The sequence below is a fragment of the Limulus polyphemus genome, unplaced genomic scaffold (assembly GCF_000517525.1).
Source record: "Limulus polyphemus unplaced genomic scaffold, Limulus_polyphemus-2.1.2 Scaffold1, whole genome shotgun sequence".
In the NCBI taxonomy this organism is placed as follows: domain Eukaryota; kingdom Metazoa; phylum Arthropoda; class Merostomata; order Xiphosura; family Limulidae; genus Limulus; species Limulus polyphemus.
In genome coordinates this window covers 3329270-3337645 of record NW_013665611.1, presented here as the reverse complement: position 1 = coordinate 3337645, position 8376 = coordinate 3329270, and the positions used below count along the sequence as shown (strand labels likewise).

General features: G+C 32.4%; 1 long non-coding RNA gene across 1 annotated transcript in view; it reads right to left on the bottom strand.

Moving 5' to 3' along the window:
- Window positions 1-8376, bottom strand: part of LOC111087268 — an 18947-nt gene extending 10571 nt beyond the window's left edge. The window contains exons 1-2 of the long non-coding RNA XR_002611977.1: window positions 8366-8376; window positions 2880-2887 (exon numbers count right to left, since the gene is read on the bottom strand). This is a non-coding gene — a long non-coding RNA (uncharacterized LOC111087268). The remainder of the gene's footprint in view (window positions 1-2879; window positions 2888-8365) is intronic.

The following is an 8376-nucleotide window of genomic DNA, read 5'->3' as shown; positions in this document are numbered from 1 at the left end:
TTATATATATATATATATATATAATGTATTCCGTGTGTATGACGACATATTCCATTTAGCAACATCAATTTGTTATAAAATAGGCATATTACAATCATATACATAAAATACAAATACAACTATAGTCGAAACTTAAATAAGATGGATTATTTTATTACATGTTACATTTATCTAAATTAATTATTTTAATGTAATCAGCGAAAGTATTATTGAGTACCCTCAAAGTTTATAATATAACATATATCAAGTTATTTTTAAACAGTACTTTCAAATCACCTCATTCAACCACAAAACGAAAACTAGACATTTAATGAAATCTATTGCCAACGTACGTGATTGCAAAGGAAAATGATGACGAAAGTTATTTAGAAATATACTCACATAAATTTCTGCAGAAATTCTTGTATAAATCAAATTAGCCCGTGGAAAACTTGATAATCATTAAATCACAGTGTAATATACGATTGAAATATCACATCCGTTGAAATCTTCATGATGTCAGAAAAACACGTAGGCTCAAAAAAGTCATAATATAAAACGATATAGGTTTACAGGTTGTGGGTTTTTATCGTTTTACATCTGTTCAATATGTTGTTTGGGTTTTTACTTTACTGTTCATTTTGATCCTTTAAGGCACTTGGGCTCCTTAGGATTCTTTGGGTTGACCAGATTGCAGAATGTGGAATTTGTACACGGATTATTTGAACTTACGACTTCGATCTTGCCATACCAATTTGTGTTTACAGTTTGACACATAAAAGTACTATTTACGTATTTGTAGTTTAACATATAAGAAGTTCAGTTGATATCTTCAACCTTGTATACGAGTTCACTGTAGATAATTATACATGTAAACTAGGGCCCTGCGAATCACAATTTTGTTTTAAAAATCGAACCATCCCGAATATTCTAATCAAATCGAATTGGCTGTGCATATATATATATATTGTAGGGTATATAGGCAAAATTAAATTTTTAAATCATGTAGAAAATTGTTTCTTTTTTTTTTATGTAGAGTGTTTGTACACACAATTAGTAATGAGCATCAAAGTACATCTTTCTGGGAACAAAATACAAACTAAATCTTTCTAAAAACAAAATATATAAATACTTAAATATCTGGAAGAAGAATGGTACAAAAGTGTTCTTACAAGGAAATAGGTTCCAGAATATAGACTGAATTAAAAGATAAATTTTAAAGTTTACCGGAAGTGACGTACGTTCGAAAATATTGAATCGGAGCCTTTTTGCTGACGAACTAAATCGAATCTCGAAGCTTCGCAGGACCCTAATGTAAACTTTAGGATAACTTTATTAGGACCCCCCAACCTAACATTTTGTTGAATCAATAACGATTGAGATCCAGCATAGGAAAAACAAAAGCTACATGATACTTGAACGTGGTTTGTTCCCTTCGTCCAAGAGTATAATACGACAAGAATTGAAAGAAGAAAACGGCAGCAAATGTATATTATAATATTGTAGAATTGGATTGATATCTAGTAATTGTATTAATTCAATAATACGTCTGAACTCCCTTTTTTATATTGAAAATAACGTTGGGCAACACGAGCGCCGTGATTGTTTCAATGTCAATGTCATCGTGGAAAAGTGTTTATTCACCAGTGGTGAAATCTTTTATTATTAGATATAACTGATTACTTACAACATTCATGTATACTCTGGTTGTTTTGCCATCCTTCTAAAGGTATCAAATAATTCACCCCAAGTCACAAAAATATTTTATTCGATTGAAAAATCTTGTCCTATTGGAACAATACAAATGGGGTCAAATAATTCACGTTTTTTTTCCCTATATTTTTCGCTATTATCAGCATACTGAAAGTGGTGTAAAATGATTCGTTGTATAATCTTACAAATTCATTTTCAGCAGTTTAAGCTCTAAGCACCACAAAGGACTTGTTTTTGTGTTTACATTTGAGTTGAGCAGTGTTGAAAATGGGTTTCAATTACCATATGACATTTGTTACAATATCCTTCTCATGAAGCTTTTTGAAGATGGTTGAATCCTGATTACCTTCGATTGAATCAGTCAGCTGAGTCAAATCAATTACGCGTTTCATTTGCGGCATGCAAATACCACATATCACATTCTACAAATCATGTAAAGTTCCTGTTTGGAATATAGTAAATTAAGTCAAGTTCGTGTGCCATTTAAACTCTAGATGTTACTTTTTGTAGCATGATTTGGTCAAGGATGCTATGTACTATTTCGTGAGACAGTTTTTATTATGCCCTACATTACCTCACGTAGGTGCAATTGCTTTGCGCACAAATACTTCTGGATATTTGTGATCCAACTTTGTGATTGGTCAGCTAAAGAAAGAATGTGAAATATGCGAGTAATTTTGGCGTTTTCAAACACTGAAGAAGCCAATATGTGCTAATGAAGTCTCCTTATGGTTTTAATCTATTCATCATGCTGATCGAGTGCGAATCTTTCCATTTAGTTATTTGCCAGTAATAATCTCCAGTTTACATTCAAGTAAAGGTTTTGATTATTATTTAAATAAACTTTTCCCACTTACTTTTATTCTAAATACAGTTTATTGATTTATTTTAGTTTTAAACCCAACTACACAACTCCATCTGTTTGATAAGCCATTTATTAAATTTCTCTTTCTTTAATAACGGTTTAACTTTGATCCAATTCTTGTCTGTTTCATTCTACATACAATAAATCACTGAAACTGTCCTTTCACTTACTAGGACCGCAAATCTCTTGTTATTGCGAATATCGGGTAATCTTATGCTTGGTTAATTCTTGGACTACAACTCAATTAACAAGTCCATAACAACATACTTTCCCTTGGTCAGTTACCAGCAGTTGATGGCCACAGTTTTCTATAGTAGATGACATTTTTTTCTTGTTCATTGACGCTCTTAATAGACTCTTATGAAAAATTATTTTAAACAGCCTACAACAGAAATGGTCTTCAATAAAGAAACTCCAGCTATAAGAGCACCAACCAACATGCCCTTCTTTGAGTCTTATATAATCGTGCTCTTACCCATTGTCTTTCAGGTTAACTATATTATGACTGTATTTGTAGAATTACTGTATAAGTCTGAAGCTGTCACTTGATCTATCTCACGCAAAACCCAAACCAATAAAAACACATTTGCTAGTAAAAAAATGTCTTAGTCTAGTGTTCTTACACTTGAAGAATTAATACTTAGTAATAGGAGGCGAGTTACTTGATGATTTATCTTCTTTCTAAAGACAAATGTAAGGTACAAGATCAATGTTACATAATATTATGTTTCCTGTACACTTATCGAGATGTGCATTCCATTCGTCGACATCAGCTTGTATGTGTATTCACAGTACTGTAACACTGATTTCATTAATTACTTACGATTCCAGTTAATAACATACATTCTTGCATATAAACTAATATCTATTTCTCAATCTAAAGCACCTAAAAATACGAATTATTTTATCAGATTTGTTGTGCCCGAATCTGTGAGCGCTCATTGAATATTGAGTGCATTTTAATTTATAAATCGAAATTGATAAGCTTTACAAGACACATCGTACTCATCCAAACCTCTTTTTTTTTCAACATGCTTAAATAATTCCAGTAACAACTTGTATTTAAAAAAATCTGGATCTCTCTGAAAATTCACATCTCCACTGATTTTTAACAGTTACGTTGAGTTCAATATCTAAAGGGCAGACATGCATGTAATCACTAACTAACAGTCAAACTACGTTTTCATGCTTATAAGAAAAGTAATATTCCGATATAATTTAAAAGAAAATATAAAAAATATATACTTTTATCCTGTTATAAATTATAAAACACTTTCTATAAATATATTGAATAACTTAAAAGCCAGTGTAGTTAAAAAAACACTGCTGGTATAGACTTGAGTAGGGGCGACAGATTAGAAAAGAAACAAAATTCAATGTTGCCACTGGCGATTCTTTTTCCAACTTCATAAAAAGTCATCTCTGAAAGAGTATCACTCAATTATCATATGTAGTACCAAATTATAAATAATAATAATAATACTTACAATTTACTACCAAACTAATGAGAATACTACGCTTCAAAAAATGTGGGCCCATTCTTGTACCGTAATCTGATTTATTCACAATGCTGTGTAAAGTTGCCGATTAGAAGGCCTAACATGGTGGGTGTAGACGATACAGCCAACCACAGCGTAGAATTATTACTAATAAGGCCCTGACGTAACGTATTCTCTTAACTAGATCTATCACCGCGATGTTTCTTGGTGCACATAAATGTAATGTAAACTCACTCTGAAGTTCCCACAAGCAGCTGTAGTCTACTTAATATATAGTTAACAAAGTCTCGCTTATCGTACGTGGGTGAAGGAACGTCCGGATACACATGTGCAACACTTCCGGTGCGTATGATACATTTTCGACAGCACGGAAACATATATGTTAAGGATTATTGTCATCACAAACTCTCCCATGCACCTTAGAACGTTTCATTGGTGTTTCCATTCTGTTCAACTGATACCAATGGTCAATCAGTCTTATTACGTTAGAATAATTACAATTATACTTTATTATGGAGATTACTTTTATTTTCACCTATTGCAATTATATAATGTCACTTTTTGAAACACACCTCAGATAATGTTTATTTAATAAAATAATACAACACAAAATTGTTTTCATTTGAATGCATGAAAAACGAACAAAATTCCGTATTTGAACTGTTGAAATTGACTTCCATTTAAGTGTTTCATATGAAGTTTGAATTCAGATTTATGTTAAATTAATATATACAAATATTCAAACCAAAGTCCAATAAAGTTTATACAGAAACTACTGGTTATCGTAAAGGGCACCATATTCTAATTTTACTAATATACAATTAATGTTGAGTAATGATTCTTTAGTTCATAACTGAAAAATGTTAGGTCTGTAAAAAGTTCTATTATATTATCTATTAAAATTTTTAAATTGTCATAAGTGGTACCGAACATTAAAAACGACTAAAGAACCAATGCTACATTTTAAACATTCAACAGACATGTATTTTAAATAAAATTAAGATTGGAAAATTGGGCTAAAATTTAGGATTTACTCAACAAAAGAATAGCATGTTTGAGATATATAAATGGACAAATGAGGGTATGATAAGTTACTATAAACATTTAATGAATTTTATTGTGATAATTGAACTAACCACATAAAACTAGAAACATTAATATAACTAAATCACATTAATTAGATATTATCGGGATAATAATTCTATATTATCATGATAAAAAAATATAAGCAACAGAAAAATGAAGGATATTTTATATATCAAAATTCAGCTTTTCGTCGAGCTGGATGACTTGGCCAGTTAGCAGTTTTGATAAACTTCAAAGATGATAGCAGTCGTATCGCTTCTACATCTATGAAGGTGGTTAGACCATTGCCTGTCCCAGTCTTCTGTCTCATAATGCTCTCCAGGGATTAATTAAGAGAGAAGACATTAAGGGAACTGAACATCAGCTTAGTGTGGTATACTCAGATGCACTCCAGAATAACTGGAGGTTCGACAGAAAACTTTATGCGAAGTGAAACTGTTTTCTCTGACTTTGACTCAGTTGTGAAAAGAAGCAGACTGGATACAATGAAATTAATACGAAAGCCATTTGAATTCAAGGCACCAGAACAATGAAATTGACAATTGTGAACAAAGGACTGTACTTCTACTGAGGACTGAGAGCCCTCTAAAAGATAAGAAAAATAAGGGAGATTGCATCCTCAAGATATTACCTGACCCGACAGTGGAAAATATTGCTGTCTACTTTCATATAATCTGTTCTTCTTCACAGAAATCTTTCCTGCAAGAAGGCACACGTTATACCCTAAGTAAATGACCCAGTTCAGTGGGTAATTAGAGCAAAAGGAACCTCTTGAACAAGGTCTATCTTAAAACCACATACTCTTATACGTAAGATTTTTTTAATCTATGTTAACAGAGGTGTATATAGTATTTCTGTGTAATACATTATCTTCTTATTTCTTTCCTTGCTCTCCTGGTTTTGTGCATATGGAGAGCATATTGCATACTTCTTCCTCTAGTAATGCTCGTCCCAGCTAAGTAAGCCAACAACTTCATCACCAACTGGATAAAGGCCTCGCCAGTAACAGCTGGAGATGATAAAGAAGTATATAGCTGGGCCACTAAAGGGCCCAATGACACGTTTCTTGTCTTAAACAATCTTCAATAGAAGCACATCTTGAAAAAAGTAAAACATCAATATGCTAAGCTACTAATTTAGTCAACCACAGATTAACTTCTGTGTGGTTCAAACAGAGTTTACCATTTGGCAAAAAATATCAACATGACCCCCCCCCCCCCCCCAAACCTCTGAAAGCACTTAATCATCTTCTCAGACACTGACTGTATCTGCAATCTCTGCATCAGCCTTGGTGGTTATTTCATCATTTCTATTCACCAAGTAGACACAAGAGCTTCCAGCAGAGCTCTTGACCATCATTTCAAAATTTGAAGCCGTGGAAGTGATGCAATGGTGAAATCACTTCAAATCATAGCCCATCTGTGAGACGAGTACAAGGCACCAGAAACATTTCATTGGAAGAAGAACTAGTTGAGATCTACTGCAAGATAGTCTGAGCCACCAGTATTATTTGGCAGATGTCTTCAGAGGGAAAGAAATCAAGCATAGCTCTATATGACCTGCTTTCTAGCCAGGAGTAGACCTGCTAGAGCACCTACATGCAAAGAAGTGCGTTTTTATATTTACTTTTCATTTTGTGTTGGATACATATTTTTCATTTGTCTTTTAGAGAATTTGTAATGGACTATCTATATAGGACAAAGAAGCTATAATATGAAAGGCTATTTATATATATTTTTAAGACTATTGTATTGGGTGAGAATATGTAACAACTATGTATTTTAAGTTTTGTGCTTATTTAAGTTGTGTTATAATTTTCTCTTATGAGTTGTAGCTGTGTTTTAGTTTATACTATATATATATATATAATGATCAATAAAGGGTTTGAGTTTATTGTATCTTGAAGTGCCCTTTTTGTGTATGATTCCACTTTAAGGTTAATTTTGTAGTTACAGTGATTATTTGCATTTAGATTAGTATTACTACAACCAAAACATCAGAGTTTCCCCATATAGACATATGCTGCCTTTCATTATATGCTTTCCTGTTTTTCATACCCTTACAATTTCTGATTATTATAATGATGATGTTATTTTACATATATAAATTATTCACAATTAATCGAGAGATTTGATTACACATTTGAAAATTTATCATTGTATGTAAAGGGTTATGACCTAGTGGTTAAGGAGCTCAACTTGCAATATGCGAGTCGCGTGTTCGAATCCCGTCACTGAATATGCTCATCCTCTCAACCGTGGGGGCATTATACTGTGACGGTCAATCTCATTTTTCGATGGTAAAGAGTAGCCCAAGAGATGGTGATGGATAGTGTTAACTAGCTATTTTCCCTCTAGTCGATCGCTTTTAAATTACGAACGACTAGTACAGATAGCCTTCGAGTAGCTTTGGGCTAAATTCAATATACAAATTTAAAGAGTTCTTACAATAGTGTACATATGCCGAGTGTAATTCTACTCTCCATTCAATCAAAATTATAAGTATAGCTGAGTTTGTGCTAACTTATCCTTTTCGAAAAGTTTATTTACATAATAAAGGAACAAGTTGCTGAAAGATAAAAAAATATCTAAAGAAAAAACATTGTCAAACACGTGAGTGCGATGTAGAAATTTACCTAAGTTTATTACATGCTCCACTTAACCTACTGTGACATTTTCAAAGTATGGCGATAGCTCTTTTTTTTCATTTTTTGGGCGAAATCTACCCACAACCCGTAGCGACACCTAGCGTTTCTGTTTTGACGAATTTTAAGGTGCAATCCATTCAAATTTTAATGAAGCACTAGAGAAGGGCGAAATATAACAAATGTATTATTGTGGTTAGTTACTGTTCGAACTAAATGTAACACGGTAAAAGTTCTATAAGGTGACAATAATTTTGGTTACAACAGTTAATAATGTTATGAACTATGTTTAATATTTTACTTTAGACGTTTTGTATTGTTTGATAGAGGGAGGTTTGAAGATTATGTGTATATAAAAATAATACTGAGTGTCCAGATTTGACGCGACTTGTACATGACGTTTCGAATTTTCTAGATTTCTTTGGGAAAATAATGTAGTAACATAAAAACACCAGGAGTTGTTTTCAGTTAGTTAGATAGTTAATCAGTTAGTTAGTTATAGTCGATCTGTTACTGAGTTAGCAAGTCAACTATTTTTGAGATTGTGCCGTAGATATGAAATGAAATTTAACTAGTGACTGTATAGTTTT